We start from the raw sequence: 21,243 nt of genomic DNA, 5'->3' as shown, positions 1-21,243 counted from the left end.
AGGCCACTAGAGATACTGCGGCGTTGTTCAAGACATGACAAGCTCTTTTTTTTTTTCTTGGATCCCCAGAGGCGACTTGAACGGCGTCGATATGAAAACATGCGGTTGTCCTCTATTTTACTTGCGCAACGCCTGTTCCGAAAGTAAAAAAAAAAAAAAAAAAAATGAAAAAAAAAAAAAAAAATAACGGTAATCGGCCGCTCACTGGAAGGGAGTCCCGTCTTGGCTTGGAGCTTCAAACAAGTGCACTCCGGCTGTAAGCTGGTGTGTCGATTTTATGGGTCTCGCATACAAGGCACGGACTCCCTGTCACTCATTACGAGTTATGCTCCGTATTTTTTTTTTCTATGTTGAGATGGAAGCTCCATATTCCAACCAAAAGCGAATATTTAATTCCGGAATTCTCCTCTATAATGAGGCAAATAACATTTGAAATGTCGTGATTCCTTGGCCTCATTCATTGAGACTTATAAACTTCTATCTAACACGATAGCCTTAAAGCCCCCGATCTAGGAAATCCGACGTCGCGTTGTGATTGGAAAGTGACGATCATATTCCTCTGACAAGTGGTAGCTGGCAGGTGACATGACCGCGCACTGACTGTTCGTCAGGTTGTGTGACGTCACGAGAGACCGCGTCACATGACCGAGTAGCCGATCGCTGCCAACTCAGTCTTCGCATTTAAGAATCCCGAGTGAGACACACGCAGATATGTTGGTACGGCTAGGATAATGCGGGGCTTTATACCCATGGCTGCTGGTTCTTCATATACTTCGCTAGCTTAAATGAGTAGGCCCGAGATATAGAGGTATACATATATTATGGTGAGGCTACCCCCCCCCCCCCCAAAAAAAAAAAAAAAAAAAACATAAACTAATGTGCCTCTGCCCGTGCTATAGAGGTATACAGGGTCGTTCACTCTTAATGAGAACAAGTATGCTTCTTTCAAAACGCCATTGCGTCCGAGGCTGCCGCAGATCGAAGCAAAGCGCCACGGGTTGAAAGCGACCCGAAGGCGGGGCTTGGCATAGTTGTCGACTTTGCTTCAGCGCGTGGTCGACTCGAAGGCATTAATGGCGCTCAGACGAAAGCATGCTTGTTCGCACTCAGTGTGGACGACCCTGTACGCTTTTAAAGTTAGTGATTAGGCGAGTAGAAATGTGCATGTACGCCAATGAGGATCCGCAAGGGGAGCAGGAAAACGGGAGAGACATTAAGACTATCCTGTCACATCCTTAAAGGCGGAGATAAGTATCTACCTACTTAATTTATATCGTCCTGTTTGCATAAGAAAATTGTCTGGTGAATATACGACTGAAATGGAGTGCATATGAGATGTCTGAACAGGAGCTCACCAATACACACACACACACACAAAAAAAGAAGCATATATAAGCACGGCTGATCTATCCTTCCTGTCAGTCATGGAGGAAGGAAACAACTAAGGAGAGGCCCTTGCCATTCCCAATGCATTGGAGAAAGTGTGGCGGACGGAAGTGACGTCAAAATTTAGGGTTAGCCAAGTCGGGCCATTAGCAATGGCATCGCTGTTGCTATGAAAACTCGGGCCACTAGCAACAGCGTTGCTAAGGACCCGAGGTACGTGAGCGTCGCGGAGAAAGAAAATGCGGAGGGTAAAGGAGGAGGAGAGACACTGCAGCGTCCGATCGCCGGCTTCAGAAAAATGATTTCAGGGCTTCTCCTAAGTTGTTTCCTTCCTCTATGCTATCAGTACTCACTTGTGAAGCCGGAACTTGCGGGCTACAGTTATGCATGGGTGAAAAGTGAGAATTAAAACAGCGCTGCGCAGAATGTGCGATTGAAAGGTAAATGATAGGATATATGTTGCTTTTGGAAGCTGAAAGCGAAGCACAGTGGGTTAAAAACTGTACAGAAATTAATGTACTAGCTGAATAAAAAAAGAATGGATGTGATACCTGCCTGTAATTCGCATTACCGACGGCCGAAGGTGGAGAGCGGTTACGAGAAGCAGAAAAGAAGACCAGGGTCGAGGATGCCAGAGAGTGAGGAGGGGCGAACTTGAAAGATTTGCTGGGACAGAGGTGCCACGGCTAGTCACAGGGTTACATGAATGAATGACACTATAAAAAAATATTTCAAGATGATGGGAACAACGTGATCCTAGCGCATTTTTACATCGTGGTAGGCAGGTACTTGGGAATCGTGTAGAGCACGTCATCCCGATTGACCCAAGTCGCCCTTTGCCTTCTAAGTTCTGCTAATCAAGAGCTTGTGAAACGAAGTGTAGTTGGGGGCCGCCAAAATTATGCGTTTCAGGTTTGAATGCATTAAATAGTTCATTTGAATGAGATATCTGAAGCCAGCTGTTCTCAAAACCGGGTGGGTACCAAAGTTTGCGGACGTACTTCGTTACTACCGCCATCGTTGCGTCGAGCGCGGCTGGAACTGCTCACGTAGGAACCCGCGCTAAGCCGCACGACAGCCTACAAGCCGCTTCCGCATGACAGGCGTGAGGAGGGAGAAGGAGATGGAGCGAGAGCTTCGCATTGACGACGCTTTAGGCAGGAGTCCGAATATACTCCTGAGATTGTGATCTCTTGTCTTAGCGACCCGATGCTGTTCAACGTCAAACTCTTGAGTCGTCAAGTTAAGGCCATTAGTAGAAGAAATGGGATCAACGTTTCGTTCGCATTGTTGTTTCACAAGCGGCGACGGCAACAATGCTCGCTGCTTGAACAGTGCAGGATAGTGCGTTTGTGTGGACCAGTCTCAAGTTGCTGATTGTGATAGGAACCTATCTTTTGCAATCATAATTGCTGAGCGACTGGCGCTGCGCTCATGAATGTGTTAAGGGTTTTGGCTATGTAATTATCACTGTGGTGGTTGTGGTTTGTGGGGGAGTGGAGGACTCCGGAAATTTCAACCACCTGGGGTTCTTTAACGTGCACTGACATCGCACAGCACACGGGCGCCTTGCTTTTCGCCTCCATCGAAATGCTGCTGCCGAGGCCGGGATTCGATACCGCGTCCTTGGGAACAGGGTATGTCATTTCTAAGCTAAACAAATAGCCTCTTTGTCGAACTTGAATGCATCTTCAGGTGAGTTGACAACCAGAGTCGTTTAGGCGCGTTGGCAACGCGATCTGACCAAATGAGGAAAATGTAGAGGTTCAACTATCCCTGAATCAAGTTTCTAGAGTTTAAGCCATCGGCCTTAGCCGGAGTCGTTGCTGGCGCTTCGATCTTAGCTCACTTCCGCGTTTGGTGAGCTTCTCGGCAACTGGTTTCTCTGGCTTCTCGTTGTTCGATGGTCTCGGCATTCTGTCTGGCACGGCTGCTGTCTCTGTCTTTAACAAGAGTGGCTTCCTCTGCGCCACGCCGCCTAGTGGACTCGCTCGAAACTACGCTCGCGGGCCTCGACTGCACTCGCCCAGATGGTGAATGTGTATGGCGTATTTACTTACATTAAATGAAGGAGCGGAGCAGATGAAACTGTACATGGACGATGAGGTTCATGCACAGCGCGCGAGTGTGTTACAGTTGGAACTTGATGAAGATGAAGGTGTTTGCGCGAGAGTGCGTTGCAGTTTTACACGAGGCCAGAAGTCTGATCTGTTCGTTCTGGCACGGATCGAAACCGAGCCGTGGTAGTGTTTTTTTTTTTTTTTTTGAGGCCCAGATGACACTCGGTCATGCGCAGTACCTAGCTTGCGCTTTTTAATGACCTTGGAGAATGAAGACAACAATGTTTGCTTCACAGCGAGAGTGCTCAAGGTGAAATTTGCGGAGAGAAATGATGTGGTTTGACATGGGGGCAGTAGAACTTAAGGCCTGAAAACAAATCATGATGCTCTGACTGATAAGGGGATCTTTCTTTCCCCTCTCTTTTTTTGCCGAGCCTCGCCGAGGCGTCTTGAAATTTTTCGACGCACTGTGATGCATTCGCCAATGGTGCTAATAACACCTCAAGCTGCTACACGCACTGTCTAAGCGGGTTGTTAGAACGGCCATCACCAGCCGAGATGCACAGGAAGGACTTAACGCAAAACGCATCGCGCCATCGTAAGAACGAGGATCGCCCGCAGCGCGTCGCCATATATGCAGTTTGAGGCTGAAACACGGGAAACAGATCCGTGTTCTGTTGGCTGAAGGATGGTGACGGCGATTTTACGAGTGGCGCTCATTGCGTGTGACCTTGCTTTGCTAGCACGCCAAAAAGCGTAAAGCAGAAAGAGGCCATTAACCAAAGAAAAAATCCACTTCATACTCCAGAAGACGTCTTTATTTGGCGTTTCAAGAATTGCCGCTTTTCGTTTTGTGGGATTCAGTTCAGACATGCGACATAATGACGCCCAAGTTTGTCCCTCGTGAAGTACGCATACAGAGAGAAAAAAAAAATCGAGCTGAAGTTTCAGGGCAGTTGGAGGAAGCTGCTGGAGCACTCTTATTCAGAAACAAAAGCCCATTCTTCCAACAGAAAGCGTTTCTGCGTGTCCCTACTTAAAAACAGCGCAAAGAAGTTAAGTCGGATTTCAGTGGAGGCCACGTTGATATTTTTTTTTTATCGTGAAGGTATTGCACGATGTGCGTGAGTGTGCATGCTGCTTTAAACCAGAAAAAGTACAAGGAATACTTTGTTTCAGCTCTTCACCGTGCCGTATTATCTCAGCTTTTTTTGCGCTAAACCTAAGATGAATGTGAACAAACAGTGACCGAATACGGCGTACTCTTCACCGCCTCTGTGATACTGCAAGAAAAAAAAAAAAAGATGGGATTTGTGGGTGATCCGGGGGGCTGGCAGCTCCTTTCACGCCATGCGCCTGCCCGTTCATCACGTCTCGAGCTGGGTTTTAGGCAAGGCGTAGTATCCCCCGGATGTGTCAGTTCCCGGCTTCCGAGGCATTTCCCAAAGGGATTTCTAGCTACTCGAAGGTTTCAAATTCCATTTGAAGTTAGGGACGCCCCAGAAGATTTCAAGATAAAAGACAGGCCGACAAGGCTGATGATAGCGATCTTGAAAGGAATTTAGAAGTTAGTACACTGTGGCCTGTTGAAGAAGGTATCTAAAATAAGCAGGTGGGGGTCAAAGTAAACGAAGCGCAAAGCATGCTGGATACTCCGACTTCCGGTTCGCTCGGCGAGGAGCGCGTCTACGGGGAGCGCTTGAAACGCGGCGCAGTCAAGCTTTAATTCAACTTTTCATTAGTGTTTTGAGCACTAATGAAGTCATAAGAAAGGTCAGTATGATATTGTTGTTATTAGTTCACATGAAGGAAAAGGCGCAGTATCTCTCACACTTGTTCTATGGACACCTGAACCGCGCCGTAAGGGAATCTGTGTACATTTTCATGCCCACGTTCAGCGTTGTTTACCTGAAAAAAGAGCGAAAATGCGTTGTAAGTGCGACCGTCCAGCCAATGTCGTCCGTTCGCGCTGAAGTTTAGCAACGCTCCAATACTTGCTAAAAGTTCGTTGGTTGCTACTATTATTGTGCAGCCGCTACATGTGTGTCTAATATACATTAGAATAAACATATTATGGAGGTTCGGCGTTACCAAGAGCTGAATATTCGGGCTGCTATAGCAGCCGTAGTCTAGCGTTACGTTGTAGAGGACTGCCGCGCGATTTGGGGCTGCGACGGAGAAGAGCTGAACGCATACAAATCAAAAGAGCACTTTTTTTTCACTGTCTTCACAAAACTTTCACGTGTTACGTGCGTTGCACTGAGCAGAAGCAGCAAGGGTTTCTTGCCGACCGATTAACAACTGCCTCAGCCTGCAAGGAAGGTACACAGCATCTTAAACTGGGACATGCCGTTCTTAAAAGTGCTCAAGCTAGCGAAGGTCTAGGTTTACTTACCTGAGCGTCACAGCCTTAGAAGGGAACACTTCATGCTCCCTACAGCTCAACTACTTTATTGAATAGTTCATTGAATACTGCAGAATCTGGCACGCTCCTAATTATACTAGTATAATCATTCTTTTAATTATTGATAGCTATTCAATAAATAAAAGGGTTGCATGTATCATAAAAGAAATACAAAGTCTCGTGCAATTGAATTTTATTTCAGCTGTATTGAAAAGTGCAACTGCATCACATATGTTGCATTGTTTTCTGTGAATGTTCGTTAGCATGTATGCATTATGACCTAACCTGTATGAAACCAATACCTAGTAAAAGGCTGAAAAGATCTACTAATGTGTCTCAAGAGCTTGGAAGGACTGTAGCTATTCCTGACCCGGATGAGCCTAGCTAACCCAGCAGTAGGAGAGGCATTCACTTACTGAGGCTTTGGGACATGCAAGAGAACCGTGCTTACGAACAAAATTAACCAAGCAGGTGGCTCCAGACATTTCAAACTATAGACATACAACTGCTGGAGCTAATCATTTTAGGAAATTCTGCTCAGTACCGATTGCTGCATTATGTGACTAAGAAAAAAGTAATAAAGAAAATGTTTTGTCTTTACGGCACCCCTTGAAACCTCCAGAAGCTTCAGAAAGTAAAACCCCTGCAATCGCTTCCCATCAATGTAGAGAAAAGTCTGAAGCCATTTTGCTGATGTGTATTTTATACTCGAAGCCTGGTTAAACGAGAACCACTAGCCCTTGTACAAACAAATGCCTTGAATGGATGACACCTCGGCTACCGATGCATACATACAGAAATGTGGAAAATGTATGGGTTATGTATTGTATGCAGTGTGTTCAAAGTAAATCACTTATTACGAACAGCTAGACATAAGGTGAGCTTGTCTTGTGGTTCTTCCTAATGAAAACCTCTATTAATTAAAGGAAGGTATGTTTTAAAGCTTGGTGCACAGCTTTGCTACAGGCACCACAAAAGAAACAAAGTTAAGCACAAGGGTCTCCCAAAAAAGAAAATAGCAAAACGTAACTCTTGATACAGGCAGCTTTATTATAGAACTATGAAAGGGGAAAGTTTCTCAGCTGTTAATGATAAGCCCTTCTTGTAGTGTGCACAATAACAACCAACATTTTCTTGCAAAAGTTTTGCAATACATTTTCTATAGCATGTAACAAATTAATCTAAAGCAGACCTTTGAGAGAGAAAGAGCAAATTGCAACAAAATGCACGGCACAGCGGCCATAAATTAAAGAGTTTTAAGACCTGTGATCAAGAAATAATAAACTGCAACAATGCACGGTACAATGTACAGAAATCTTGCTTTGGGTTTTCTAGCGCACACATCAGCTTGATACAAGTTAGTTTAAGCATTTGCTACAAGTTCCTTTGACAAATGTTCGCATAATGTTGAACCAACTAGTCGCCCTATTTTAATTTTGGTATATCGCTTCAGCACAGCTTGAATGCCCTACTGATTTTTGGTCAACCATTTCCAAGACAGTGGTGATTACAAAAAGTATGGAATAGCTGTGAACACAGTGTTTTTCTAGGCTTTTAAAGCTAGCATTTTTATAGCATTACCAACTACTATTGTGACTTTCATGGACCCAAAAGCTACCAGCTAGGCCAACCTCTGCCTACCTTGCGGCGTTTTTCATTTCTTGAAATAGCTAATCACTGTCTCAGTGACGATTTAATTAGATCACAACATGTTTTTGGGCTTCGTTTTCTTTGTTTCTAAAACTTGCTGCCTTGCTATCCTGGAGATCAAGAGAAGTGATGTATCTCAAACCTAACACGTAGAAGGCAGGCCGTGCCTCCCCGCAATCATGGTTCCCGGCCATTCTGAAGCCTCTGCAGACTAACTCTGAAACGAGAAACAATGACACATAAACTTATTGTATGCAATATCGTGAAAAAAATGAGGGCAGCACTATGCAAATAATGATATGCAAGCTTTTATTTTTTTTTATTTTTTTTATATCTTTATTTTATTTTTTTCTTTATTTGTGTTATATGATATGATTTAGCTTTGGAGTCTGACTATCAGCATTACAAAATGCTGCCAAATGTTTTGTATCTCTTCCTAACGCGATCACCTCGTCTGTAACCCTCTCTCTTCGTACACAAAACATGAATAAGCATAACTGCATCATATTCGGGTCCGCACGAACAGGAAACTTTATCATAACACATCTTCCTTGTAATTTCTCCACACTTGCAGGCTCAAACTGATTGACCTGCTTATGAAGCATCCTTCATTATTTGGCATTAAACTAGCGAAAAATCTATCACATAGCAATGTATAAATCTTACAAGGGCTCATAAAACACATTCGTTGACAACGCGGCCTGCAGTCACGCAACGAGACCTTCTATCGGGATGCAGCTGAAAGCATTGTCGCATAGGCTTTGATTCGAGGAGCTCGCATGTAGCACAAATGCCCAGCGAAAATTTATTTCACTGCTTATAACGCCTTATCACGCTGTACTGACGTAGGCCGAATACCCATGTATATTTGCAAAACATTTCAAGACGAAAGACCGCGCGCGCGCTGCTGCCGCTGGTTAACATCGGCAATGTGCTGCTTCACTAATCGAGAGAAATTCGCTAGCCTTCACAACAGTGTAAAAACACTTACCGCTATCAAAACACTCGAAGCAAAGCCTGGAGTTGCCCGTAGAGTTGGCCGTCGGCTGTCTGCAAGCGGATCGCAACGGCCAGCCTGCTGTTTCTGCCGCTCATTTTTTGACGGCATTCAGAATATCATGCGTCCCATTCCAAAGAAGTTGCTACAGCTTGAGGCAAAGCACAACACCGTTTTTCCAGCGATATGACCACTATTATTGACGAAATACAGGTTGAAACCCTACGCCAATCAAGCAACATCTGCGCAAACAAAACAACAAAAACGACCCGGAAGTCGAAATTCACGTGACCGGACGTTTGCACCGACGTAGTATGCGCCTGAGTTTTGCCATCATCTATTGAGACATCAATGCCCAAGGTTGTCCACTTTTTGAAATAAAAGATAAATTCGCGAGCGCATAGGCTTAATAGACTATCATGAACGGCAATTTTTTTGCTACATGTTTTGTGTCTCTAACCGGCCTTTCAAACTAGTTCTTTTTCTATGCTTGCGAAGCATCTGTTATACATAATATTGTAATTTTTCAGCAACCGACAGGTTTTGTTCAGGACTCGGTTCCTTGATGATTTTACGTTGCACTTTCGCTATGCGCTAGCTGTGCCTCTGATTACTTGGAAACTCGTGCCACTTGCACATACTACGGATAGGAAGGCATGCCCTAATTTTAGTGTTCAGATTTCCACGCAGTCAGCCACAGTAAAAAAAAAAAAAAAAAAAAAAAGCAAATCCAGCTTATGTAATGCGAACGCTGATGAGACTAAGTTCCTCTGCCGGAAGATGCAGCTCCGTGTTTTATTATACTCTCTTTTATAACCTTGCAATGGAGACTTCGTATGCGCGACCAGCTTGTGCAGATAAAAGGACAAATATATGCACATGATCCGACATAAGTGGGGAGGGATAAACTTACATTGAACACAATGATGGTCCGCCTTTTAATCCCGCTGGCTGCAATAACACTGAAACAGGCAAACGACTTTTGTTGCCGAATAATGGCAGTCATAACTGCGTCAAAGCTCTTTAAACTTTGACGGTCACGGCGGCTGCATTATTTTCTCGCATCTAGGGGTAATATAGACGTCAGACGGACAAATGCAGGTTAACTGTTATTAAAGGAAAGTAGCAAGTAAAAGCAATGCATACTTTACATCATAGCGCAGATACCACTAGGTTACAATGCGCAGGCGAAGAAAACCCGACTAGAATAAAAAACGGGTTCGTCTACAAAGGAAATTTGGACCCGAGAGCTTCTATGACGCAAATAAACAGCATGGACAAACAGAATACGGCGTAGCGTTGAGTGCGCGTACGGTATATCTTGCGACTACGACAGCAGCGCCAAACTGAAAAAAAAAAAAAAAAAAAAAAAAAAAGCTGGAAGTATCTCAACTCGAGGCTTCAATTATAAAAACTACGATGGCATATACCGAGTTTGGAGGAGTACAGTCGCGGCAACGCCAGCAAGCAAACTAAAGAAAGGTTGGAAAGCGTACTGACCGTCTTTTTGTAGTTCGTTGTGCAGCACGCCTCCAGCCCTTTGCCGTCGGAATTTCGCTGCTTTGGCTAGGCAGCACAATAGCGAGCCTGTTTAATACGTGTGCCTGTGCGCAGGAATGCTGGGAATATTGCCTGCTGTACACAACGTTAAAAGGGTATGCGTGATGCAGTCAGCGAATATCAGTTTTTTCGGGCGCTAAAACTGCGACCGCTTTAAACTCGCGTTTTGTATAGGACGTTTGAGGCTTTTACGAAAACAGTACGTTCTTATATTGTGAATACTAATAAAATTACGGGTTCACGTTGTGCAGAACGGGCGGCCAATGCTAGCAGCTGGGTCTGCTTCCTAGTCCGAGCAGAAGCCGCCTCTTCGTCGGCGTGTCACTTCCCTTTATGTGCACCTCAAGCCCAAAGGGTGGGTTAGACAGAGTCGTGTGGATGGTATAGGGCTTCAAATGGGCAACGTCAACGAGTTCAGTTTTCGCAGAACAACGGCCGCTTCCCGTGAGACGCGCGCAGTGCGATAATTGAGCTCACTGATTTCGCCAGCGATGATGTCGAGTGTGTGTAGGAGGTCAGTCTGGAGATTTGCGAAGACCAAAGGGATAGATGAAGCAATGAAATTATGAGCATAAAAAAAAAAGAACTCCGCAGTTCTTTGATATATATCCGCGTGGCTTGAACTACTCAACAGCTTCAACCCTGGCGGGATCAGGTAGGACGCCGTCTCTGTCAGCAAGGTATCTGAGCGCCAACACTTTACACACGTCAGAGAGCTACTTTGTGAAGCTGTCCACAAGCCAACGTTTGCGCGTACAGACCAGGACCAGAGTTAAGCTTGCGTCGTGAGCACTGAACGTTCTTTAGAGAATTCCAACATTGTCAAGGTCGCCCACGCATATCTTCGATTTCAAACCGCGGAGTATAGTGCCCACAAATATCTCAAAGTGAAGAATTCATTGGGAAGGCGAAATGTCATCACACTGTATTTATAAACGCCGTCAGGTGTAACGCACCCAATTTTCTCTGTATCCGCTGGATGAATATAGAATTTACCGATATCCCGATCGTGGATCAACATAAGAAAAGTATGGAGCCGATCGAAGAGGCAGTCGATGACATCATGGACACGAGGAGGTATACATCATTAGTCATCGCATTCTGACGACGGCAGTCAACGCGAAAGCACCATGGTTCGTCCTCCTTGTGGAGAGGCATCAATGGAACAGCCCAAGGAGTCGATGAATCTCGAATAACACCACGGGTTAACATCTCGTTCATTGCTTCATTGATCATTTTGTGTTCAGACGGTGACACTCAGCAGGCCTTTCTTCGGATCGGAATTCGAGGCACCAAAGTCGACTCCGTGAAGCGTCCCATATGGGCGAATGGAAGGTGGGCCGATTGGCAGGTCAAACACGGACTAGTGTTTAGAAAGAACCCCCGACAGAACTGGGCGCTTGTGCGTTGGGAGCTACAGTGGTACATCACGCGAATTGCGATTCACCGGGAGACTCGGTCTCTCTGTAACCATGGCGGCGAACGTTGGCCTGTCGACGCTGCACGGCGCAAGTTTCAAGCATTGTGGCAAAACAACAGATTCTGTTGAGAAGTTCAGTGCCCATAGCTCAGTGCGACTTCTCAGGGCAGAAGCCATGGCATGAGGAACGATGAAATATTTCTTTCTAGAGGTGAAATTGATCGGTTCCACAGTCGCATCAAGCATGTCGAGTGTGGTGTCGAGGCAGTACCCACACAGCCAAAGGAGGAGACAACGGTCTCGGTATTGCACGAGTCTTTTATAATACCGGGCGGAAACATTTGCCAAAGCTAACCTTGCCTAAGGGAGCAATAACAACAACAGCGGGACAGTCGACGTTAGCGCGACACGTCTGCAAAACTTGGAGCCCAAGTTAACGTCATTTGTCAATTGGGCAAGCATTGCCAACTCCGCGCTGAATATTTCACCTCAGAACAAAACTTCGACATTGCACACTCCGGTAGGAGGCAACAGTTCGCCGCTCACACCACAAGACTGAACATTTTTGTCCCTTGAAACGCAACATTCGTCCGAGTAGGCACTTAAAGGCAGCCCCGATAACGAAAAAAGTGACTCAGGCATCAATAAAGCCATGAGTGGAACATCGTTAAATATCTCGAGAACTTCTGGCGGTGGATGCCCGCTACCCCACCGCATCTGTCGCGCTGGAGATGCACATCGACATTTACGGGGAGCTGGAGGGTGTGTCACTCTGCCTTGTGCCGGAGAACCATCCCGCAAGCGCGTATTCAGCTGGCTTTCTGTTCGCAATACATTAGCCGGAGAACTTCCTGGTCTTTTCTGCTAAGTAGACTCAAATCTTCATAGTGCGCTCGTGGTTGCCAAACCCATACGGACCGTGACGGTAGGCAAGAAGACGACGTTGATGAACAGGATGGTTGAGTACCGCTCATTGTAGAGGTTCATTCGTTGATAGCCAGCAAGTCAGTCGCCTACTTCATCACGGATACAGCTTCCGGATGAACGTGATACCCGGTAATGCTGCCGCGAAATGCTTGGTACTAGTTTTGGAGCGTCGCTGTCCAGGGACATCGTGTGCACAGATGACAGACCAGTAACTCGGCGATTCCGGCAAAGCTCAGGCTGTAGATCCGTCTTCGGGTGAATTGTAAACACAGTACATTCGAGCACGCCAGAGTTTATGAGGTGCAGAGCGGCCGACCGAAGCCGGCAGAGTCCGCTTCCGAGTGCCAACACGGGGCGGAAACTTCCTGTATCTCCCGGCGGCCACGAATTACAACGCTAGCTCCAGTTCCTCCTTCAGTTACGCCCTACCATTTGGAGGACGAACTATGGACTGAACCATTTTTGGCGCGGAGGGAAGGATCGTTCGCACAGCCGGGTGCCTTCAAACCAACTTCAAACGCACTTTATAAAGGGGGGGGGGGGGAGAGGGGGGTCTGCTCTGGAGATCGCACTCCGTACGCGCGTATGCGTGCGAGCGAACTGCCTTTACCTTTCCGCCTTCTAGCGCGACCAGCTCGCCGCAGCAATGATAAAGTAGACGAAGTGCATTGAAGGCAGCTCGCTCGCGGGCACACGCGCGCACGGAGCGGAGAGAACGCATCAACCAAACACCACGTTCAACGCGATCTGCTCTTAGCAGTAATGAAAAATTAGGCAAAAATAGGGCATTAAAGAGAGTGAGAAAGCTCTCTCGCATACGCTTACAATGCATCCAACCTCGCTCGTGAACAGCTAGCGTTCACCGAAGCGAGGAGGAAACTGCGGGAATACACGACTGAACGTTTGACGTTTTTTATGAAAAATTTGCGCTTGAACTGAATCTCTGTTCTAAAAATGTGGTGACATTCGGGAAAACGCAGCATACATAGTAGAAGAAAATAGCGCAGGAGACGGGACAAGGCAGTAGACAACACGAACGCCTACTAACAACTTCAGTTGTTAATTAGTCGGCGCTCGTGCTGTCTACTGCCTTGTCCCGTCTCCTGCGCTATTTTCTTCTACCATGATCAGTCGCCAACTCGCCCAGAAATACACTTTGATGCAGCATACATAAAAAAAATTACCGACGATTACGTTACTTGCTAATTCGAAATTTGAGCGCAGCAAATAAGCTGTTTCACCTTTTCGATAGATTGAGGCAAAGAAATCGAGCAACACAAGTATTCGCTATCACAGAATTTTTTTTTTATTTTTCACACGTATTCCTTTAACAAAGACTCCACTAACAGTTCTTGACAGTCATGACGGAAGTTTTGTGGCCGGAGAAATAGACCGATATATGTTCGACTTGGTACACCAATGCTTGATTCTCAAAGACGAGATCTATACAAGTGCCTCGCGAGGTTGTCACAGCCGTGGGACGCGTTACGAGCGAGAGGAACGGGATACGAAGAGGCGTCCGTGTGCTGTGCGATGTCAGCGCACGTTAAAGATCCCCAGGTGGTCGAAATTACTCCGTAGCCCTCTACTACGACTCTTTCTCTCTCGGCGGCAGCTTTTCGATGGAGGCGAAAAGCAAGGCGCCCGTGTGCTGTGCGATGTCAGTGCACGTTAAAGAACCCCAGGTGGTCGAAATTTCCGGAGTCCTCCACTACGGCGTCTCTCATAGCCTGAGTTGCTTTGGGACGTTAAACCCCACCAACCAACCAACCATCTTTCTCTCTTTCCACTTTCACTCTCGCCTTCCTCCCTTCCCTTACGGCTTGGTTGCGGTGTCCACAGAAAACAAGTGAGACAGTTACCGCGCCTTTACCTTCCTATAAAAAATAAATCAGTTTTTCTACGCGGTCATGCCCCGCCGGGGTGGTACAGTGGTAAGACGCCCGACTACTGTCCGGAATACCCTGGTTCGAACCCGACCTCGGCGGCTGCGTTTCGATGGAGGCGAAACGAAGAGGCGTCCGTGTGCTGTGCGATGTCAGCGCACGTTAAAGATCCCCAAGTGGTCGAAACCTCCACTACGGCTCCTCTTTCTCTCTTAACACTTTAACTCCCACCTTCCTCCCTTCCCTTACGGCGCGGTTCAGGTGTCCACAAACTCGTGTGACAGATACTGCGCCTTTCCCTTCCTTTGAACCAATTATTATTATTGTCTACGCGGTCACGTTGTCTTGACTCGCTAGCGGCGGCAGCGGCATCAGACAGTCGCTGCTAGCGCTTCCTCCGGCGACCCCTCCCCCCCCCCCCCAAACCCCCTTCCTTTCCTTGTGTTCTCCGGCTGCTCCGCGCTTCCTGCGAGGCTTCGGTTGCCAAGCGCCGGCTCGAACTGGGGGGATGAAAGTGGGGAGGCGCTGGTTACGAGGCCGACGCCGACGCGACACCCAGGAACGAGCGCCAAAGAGCTGCGCTCTAAAAATTTGGAGGACGCTTAAGCTTCGCCTTCAAGAGTGGAACGCGATAGGGTTATTACACCTCGTTCTCACCGCCCACTCATTCGCTCGGTATGCTCTTGAGTCACACAAAGACAGTTTTCATACTCAACACTTCTAAGTGCACTCTACAACTTTTTTCTAACTATTTGTTCAAACAAGTGCTTCTCACAATCTACATTATCGCACTGTGTTGTGCTCACTACAACGTTTCTTGCTCCCGTGTTCCTTTAGAAGCAGCTCGGCACACATCGCAGGGGACACTATCCCAGCAGAAGCGCTAAGGCGCAGCGATCACTTCAGAGGCGTCCGGCATCAGACGCTGCACCTAGCAATCGCGCTGTGAGCGGAAAGAGGAGCCGCGTCGCCTAAACACCACTGTTGAGTGACGCACGCTGGATGTTGGAAGGGGAGAGAGCGAGAAAACTTATTAAACGCAAGGGTATTGGGGCATCCTCGCACCGGTACCCGCGCGGCCCGAAGGGAAGAAGCGGGTGAGCGAAGATAGTGATCTAAACAAAGGAAAGACGCTTGATTCTACAACCCGTGAGGGTGCACAGCGAAACGTCAGGGGCGAGTGGCGCGCCACGTGTCGGGGCAGCGCCGCACATTGCGAGGAGGGGTTCTTCTGTGTTTGCCGCAAGATGGCTCTGCATGTGCGCAGAGCGCAGAAGAAATGTAGCGGAAACGTACTTCGCTACTCGTGTAACTGCGACTTCTGTAAGTAACATGCTCATAATTACCGATGTACACCGCAGTATAACGTTCTACGGCACGTTTCTAAGACAACACCGCATTCACTAGAAGCGCTTTTGTACCGCTTTCAAGCATCGAACTCGTGGCTGAGGGGTAGCGTCTCCGTCTCCCACTCCGGAGACCCTGGTTCGATTCCCACCCAGCCCATCTTGGAAGTTGCTTTTTATTTATGAAGTGCATGCCGGGATATATCGCTCACGGCCAACGCCGCCGACGCCGACGACACCGGCTTTTCTGCGACACGAGCTCCTTAACGCTACCGCGCTAATACACACATACATCACGTACAGCCGGGCGAAAGGTCACTGTGTACACTCGCTTTGATGTGCTCGTCCACTGTCTCCAAAGACGTTCCGGCCCTTCTGCGTGTCAGTCGGAGTTGTTGTATCCGATCACTTTTCAGAAAAAAACGACGCATAAGCGTTGCTCTTCAGTGACTCGGGAATCTTAAAAGTCTCAGGCCGGTGCTTCATGATATGACAGATTTCGAACGTCACGGGCATAAAACCAAACACTGCTGTAGTTATCGTAGCACTGACGTGATGAAATTACGAGCACGTGAAGAAACAACACGACAAAGTGGCCAGGAAGGCGACGGATGTGCAACAAAGGCAAAGCGGCTGGCGGAGCTCCCGAAACACACACACATACACACCGTTCAAATGACGCCGGCGACGCGCGATACGGTCGCGGGGTGGCGGCGGCACAGCAGTCCAAAATTCAAGAGAGATATGCAGAAAAGAGGAAAAAGAGCTATATAGATCGAGAGGCTTTCCTCCTCGCTCATACTCCTCGGTACAGTGCTCTAGAATATTGGGCAGTGTCTCGTGCGAGGGTGGAGCATGGGCTCTTTTTGCGAGGACTGCTGCGCCATCGGCCAGGGGTCGCTTCGTGTAACAGGTGTGCGCAGCGAGCCGTCCGCTGGCTGCGCTACCGTGAGCGTCGGCTCATCGTATCTGCACTGCGTGGTGCGCTTAATTCGATATATAATGCTTGGTGATCGCCTATTTGCTTAAGAATTTTAACATTTCAATCATAATGCATTGTTCCATGGTCTGCGCGGCTCTATGGCGCTGTAATGCGAGCGACGATATTGGTACAGTGAACTAGAATACTTCACTGTGTGATAGGGCGTTTATTGACCACCCAGGGCTAATGCGGATACGCCTTCGTCGCACACACTGGTGCGGCGCCTAGAAGCGCGCCGCTTGCGGAGCTCGTCGTAGCTCTGGCAAAGCTTCACGAGTTCACTAACGCTGGTGGGATCTTTCGCTACCAGCATCTGGAAGGCGTCCTCAGAAATGCCCTCGAGGATGTAGCGGATTTTGTTCGCTTCCGGCATGGCCGGGTCGACTCGTTTGCAGAGATCAACGATGTCTTCTATGTAGCTGGTAAAGGTCTCATCAGCGCGCTGAACACGATCGTGTAAACGTTGTTCGGCACGAAGCTTACGCACTGCCGGGCGGCCGAACACTTCCGCGAAAATCTTTTTAAATGTCGACCAAGATGACAGGTCAGCCTCATGGTTGCGAAACCAGAGGTTCGCCACGTCCGTCAGATAGAATATGACGTTACTGAGCTTGTATGAGTCATCCCACTTGTTGTAGCTGCTTACTCTTTCATACGATGACAGCCAGTCGTCGACATCTTGATCGGCCGTGCCACTGAAGAGGCAAGGGTCATGCTGGCGCACGACGCCAGAACACATGATCGTGGGTGGAATGGCCGGCAGCGTCGAAGTGGACTCGTCTTGCATGGCGGTCGTAGAGGGTAGTGTACGGCTTCGCAGTTCCAGTTTGGATGGGATCGTTTCCGGCACCTCCGCCAATTGTAATAGGGCGTTTATTGACGCTCAGATAGAGAGCTGTGAGGAGAGGACCTTGCAACGGCGAGCCCAGCGTGCTTCTTCTTTGTCTTCAACGCACTGGTGCATGTCGATGGCTGAAGTGCTGACTATCACAGTACATTTTCCCCCCGGGTAAAAAAAGGAGCCATCCTGGCGACTTATGGCGCGGAAAGCACAGCGGGGTCATAGAATGGTTTCAATCGGTTCACGTGAACTGTTTCACGACCACGGCGACGCAAGTCCGCAGAGAGCGTGACGGGCTCAACTACGTAGTTGACTGCAGATGTTTGCTGGAGGACCCTATATGGCCCGTGGTAGCGAGCAAGAAATTTCTTTGAAAGGCCAGGGGTTGTGGAGGGCACCCATAGCCACACCAGAGAGTTCGGGAGATATGACGAAGCTTCGCCGGTATCACGGAGGTATTTTTGTTGCCACTGATTTTCTGTTGTGAGAGAGGGGGCGAGCTGACGGCATTCTTCTGCGTACGTGACGGCATCGGAGAGCGGGGAAGATTCGGAAATGTCAGGGCGGTAGGGAAAAAGTGTGTCCATAGTACAGGGTGGCTCGCGCCCGTAAAGGAGAAAGAATGGAGATAATCCAGTAGTGGTCTGTGCCGCGGTCTTATATGCGTAAGTTACAAACGGTAGAACTTGGTCCCAATTGGAATGGTCGCAGTTCACGTACATAGCCAGCATGTCACCGAGAGTGCGGTTGAAACTTTCTGTCAGTCCATTCGTCTGAGGGTGGTACGAGGTAGCGGTACGGTGTATGATGCGGCATTCTTTCAGGAGAGCCTCAAGAGCGTCTGATAAGAAAACGCGTCCGCGGTCACTGAGCAGTTCGCGAGGGGCACCATGGCGAAGAACCAGGTTTTTCAGAATAAAGGCAACCACGTCGCGTGCGGAAGCAGAGGGCAATGATGATGTCTCAGTGCAGCGGGTCAGATGATCCACTGCCACGATAATCCAGCGGTTGCCAGCTGAAGTTGTAGGAAGGGGACCGTATAGATCTATGCCGACACGATCAAACGGACGGGCAGGACAGGGCAACGGCTGCAAAGAAGCAGGAGACTTGAGAGGAGTTTTTCGGCGTTGGCAAGACTGGCAAGAGCGGACAAAATGGCGGACAAAGCGGTACATTCCACGCCAGAAGAAGCGTAGACGCAAGCGCGTGTAGGTTTTCAACACTCCGCCGTGGGCGCACTGGGGATCAGTATGGAAAGCAGCACAAATTTCGGCGCGGAGATGACGGGGGATGACTAAAAGCCACTTCCTTCCGTCGTGAAGATAATTGCGGCGATAGAGCAGCCCGTCACGAATTGAAAAATGGTGAGCTTGGCGGGCAAGCGCCCTAGACAAACGACCTGGAGAGTGACTTGAAAGAAAGTCCAGAAGTGTAGATATCCACGGGTCGCGCCGCTGTTCCATGGTCATGTCGATAGTGGCAAGCGAAGACAAATCGTAGGCGCAGATCTCATCAGACAACGAAGAGGGAGGCAGCGGTGAGCGCGAAAGAGCGTCCGCGTCAGTATGCTTGAGGCCTGAGCGATATATGACACGAATGTCATACTCTTGGAGGCGAAGAGCCCGGCGAGCAAGGCGGCCGGACGGGTCCTTGAGGGACGCCAGCCAGCACAGAGCGTGATGATCAGTGACCACATAAAATGGGCGGCCATAGACATACGGACGGAATTTGCCGATGGCCCAAATAATGGCCAAGCATTCTCTTTCCGTAACAGAATAATTGGACTCTGCCTTGGTCTCGGATACCAGGTTTGCGTTGGGTGAGAACGGCGCCTATCCCAATACCGCTAGCGTCAGTGTGAATCTCAGTTGGCGCATTCGGGTCGAAGTGGCGGAGGATGGGAGGCGAAACCAAGAGACGGCGTAAAGTGTTGAAGGCGTCATCACAAGCAGGTGTCCATGCGCAGAGGTCGGAGCTGCCGGAGAGGAGCTGGATGAGAGGAGCAATAATAGAGGCGAAATTTAAGATGAAGCGGCGAAAGTAGGAGCACAGGCCAATGAAACTTCGTAGCTGCTTCAGCGATTTTGGGCGTGGGAATTCGGCAACTGCGCGAAGTTTGGTGGGATCGGGAAGAATGCCATCCTTAGAAACGACATGACCTAGAATAGTTAGTCGGCGAGCAGCAAAGCGGCACTTCTTCAGATTCAGTTGGAGGCCGGTGGTAGCGAGACAAGTGAGAACGTCCTTCAGTCGGAGCAGGTGGGATTGAAAATCGGTAGAAAAGACCACGATATCATCGAGATAGCAAAGACAGGTTCGCCACTTGAATCCACGAAGCACAGCGTCCATGAGGCGTTCAAATGTGGCCGGGGCGTTGCAAAGCCCAAAGGGCATGACGTTGAATTCATATAATCCATCTGGTGTGATGAAGGCAGTTTTAGAGCGGTCAGCGTCATCCATTGGCACCTGCCAGTAGCCCGATCGTAAATCCAACGAGGAGAAAAACTCGGCGCCCTGCAAGCAGTCCAGTGCGTCATCGATGCGTGGCAGAGGATAGACGTCCTTGCGCGTGATCTTGTTGAGCCGGCGGTAGTCGACACAAAACCGGAAGGAGCCATCTTTCTTAGGTACCAACACAACTAGAGACGCCCAGGGACTGTGGGATGGCCGAATGACACCACGACGGAGCATGTCGTCCACATGATCAGCAATTACTTGGCGCTCCGAAGCCGACACGCGATAGGGGCGCTGGCGCAAAGGTGCAGTTTTACCGGTGTCGATGGTGTGCTCTACGACAGACGTGCGGCCCAAGTCAGTTTGAGGAAGGCCGAATGAAGAAGCGAAGTTCTGCAAGAGGGCGACAAGTTGATCACGTTGCGCAAGTGGAAGATCAGCATCAATAGCATGTTGGAAAACGTCGGAGGGCGTCGAAGCGGTCGCAACATCGCAAGAGCACAGACTAACGTCGAAGGAGGGGGTTGAGTTAGCAAGAGTGGTGATATGACCGGGATCAAGCTCTTCAAGACGTCCAATGCATTCGCCAGATCTTTTGATTCAGCGGGCTCCCTTCAGAAGTTGGCGAACCACCCAGGGCTAATGCGGATACGCCTTCGTCGCACACACTGGTGCGGCGCCTAGAAGCGCGCCGCTTGCGGAGCTCGTCGTAGCTCTGGCAAAGCTTCACGAGTTCACTAACGCTGGTGGGATCTTTCGCTACCAGCATCTGGAAGGCGTCCTCAGAAATGCCCTCGAGGATGTAGCGGATTTTGTTCGCTTCCGGCATGGCCGGGTCGACTCGTTTGCAGAGATCAACGATGTCTTCTATGTAGCTGGTAAAGGTCTCATCAGCGCGCTGAACACGATCGTGTAAACGTTGTTCGGCACGAAGCTTACGCACTGCCGGGCGGCCGAACACTTCCGCGAAAATCTTTTTAAATGTCGACCAAGATGACAGGTCAGCCTCATGGTTGCGAAACCAGAGGTTCGCCACGTCCGTCAGATAGAATATGACGTTACTGAGCTTGTATGAGTCATCCCACTTGTTGTAGCTGCTTACTCTTTCATACGATGACAGCCAGTCGTCGACATCTTGATCGGCCGTGCCACTGAAGAGGCAAGGGTCACGCTGGCGCACGACGCCAGAACACATGATCGTGGGTGGAATGGCCGGCAGCGTCGAAGTGGACTCGTCTTGCATGGCGGTCGTAGAGGGTAGTGTACGGCTTCGCAGTTACAGTTTGGATGGGATCGTTTCCGGCACCTCCGCCAATTGTAATAGGGCGTT

General features: G+C 48.8%; 1 protein-coding gene across 2 annotated transcripts in view; it reads left to right on the top strand.

Moving 5' to 3' along the window:
• The window catches only part of LOC146186385 (atrial natriuretic peptide receptor 2-like), a 259,439-nt gene that overhangs the window by 1,081 nt on the left and 237,115 nt on the right, over positions 1 to 21,243 (top strand). The window lies entirely within an intron of this gene.

The sequence above is a fragment of the Amblyomma maculatum genome, chromosome 6, assembly GCF_055883805.1.
Source record: "Amblyomma maculatum isolate TAMU_Amacu chromosome 6, ASM5588380v1, whole genome shotgun sequence".
NCBI lineage: Eukaryota > Metazoa > Arthropoda > Arachnida > Ixodida > Ixodidae > Amblyomma > Amblyomma maculatum.
This window is presented reverse-complemented; position numbering and strand designations above follow the sequence as displayed.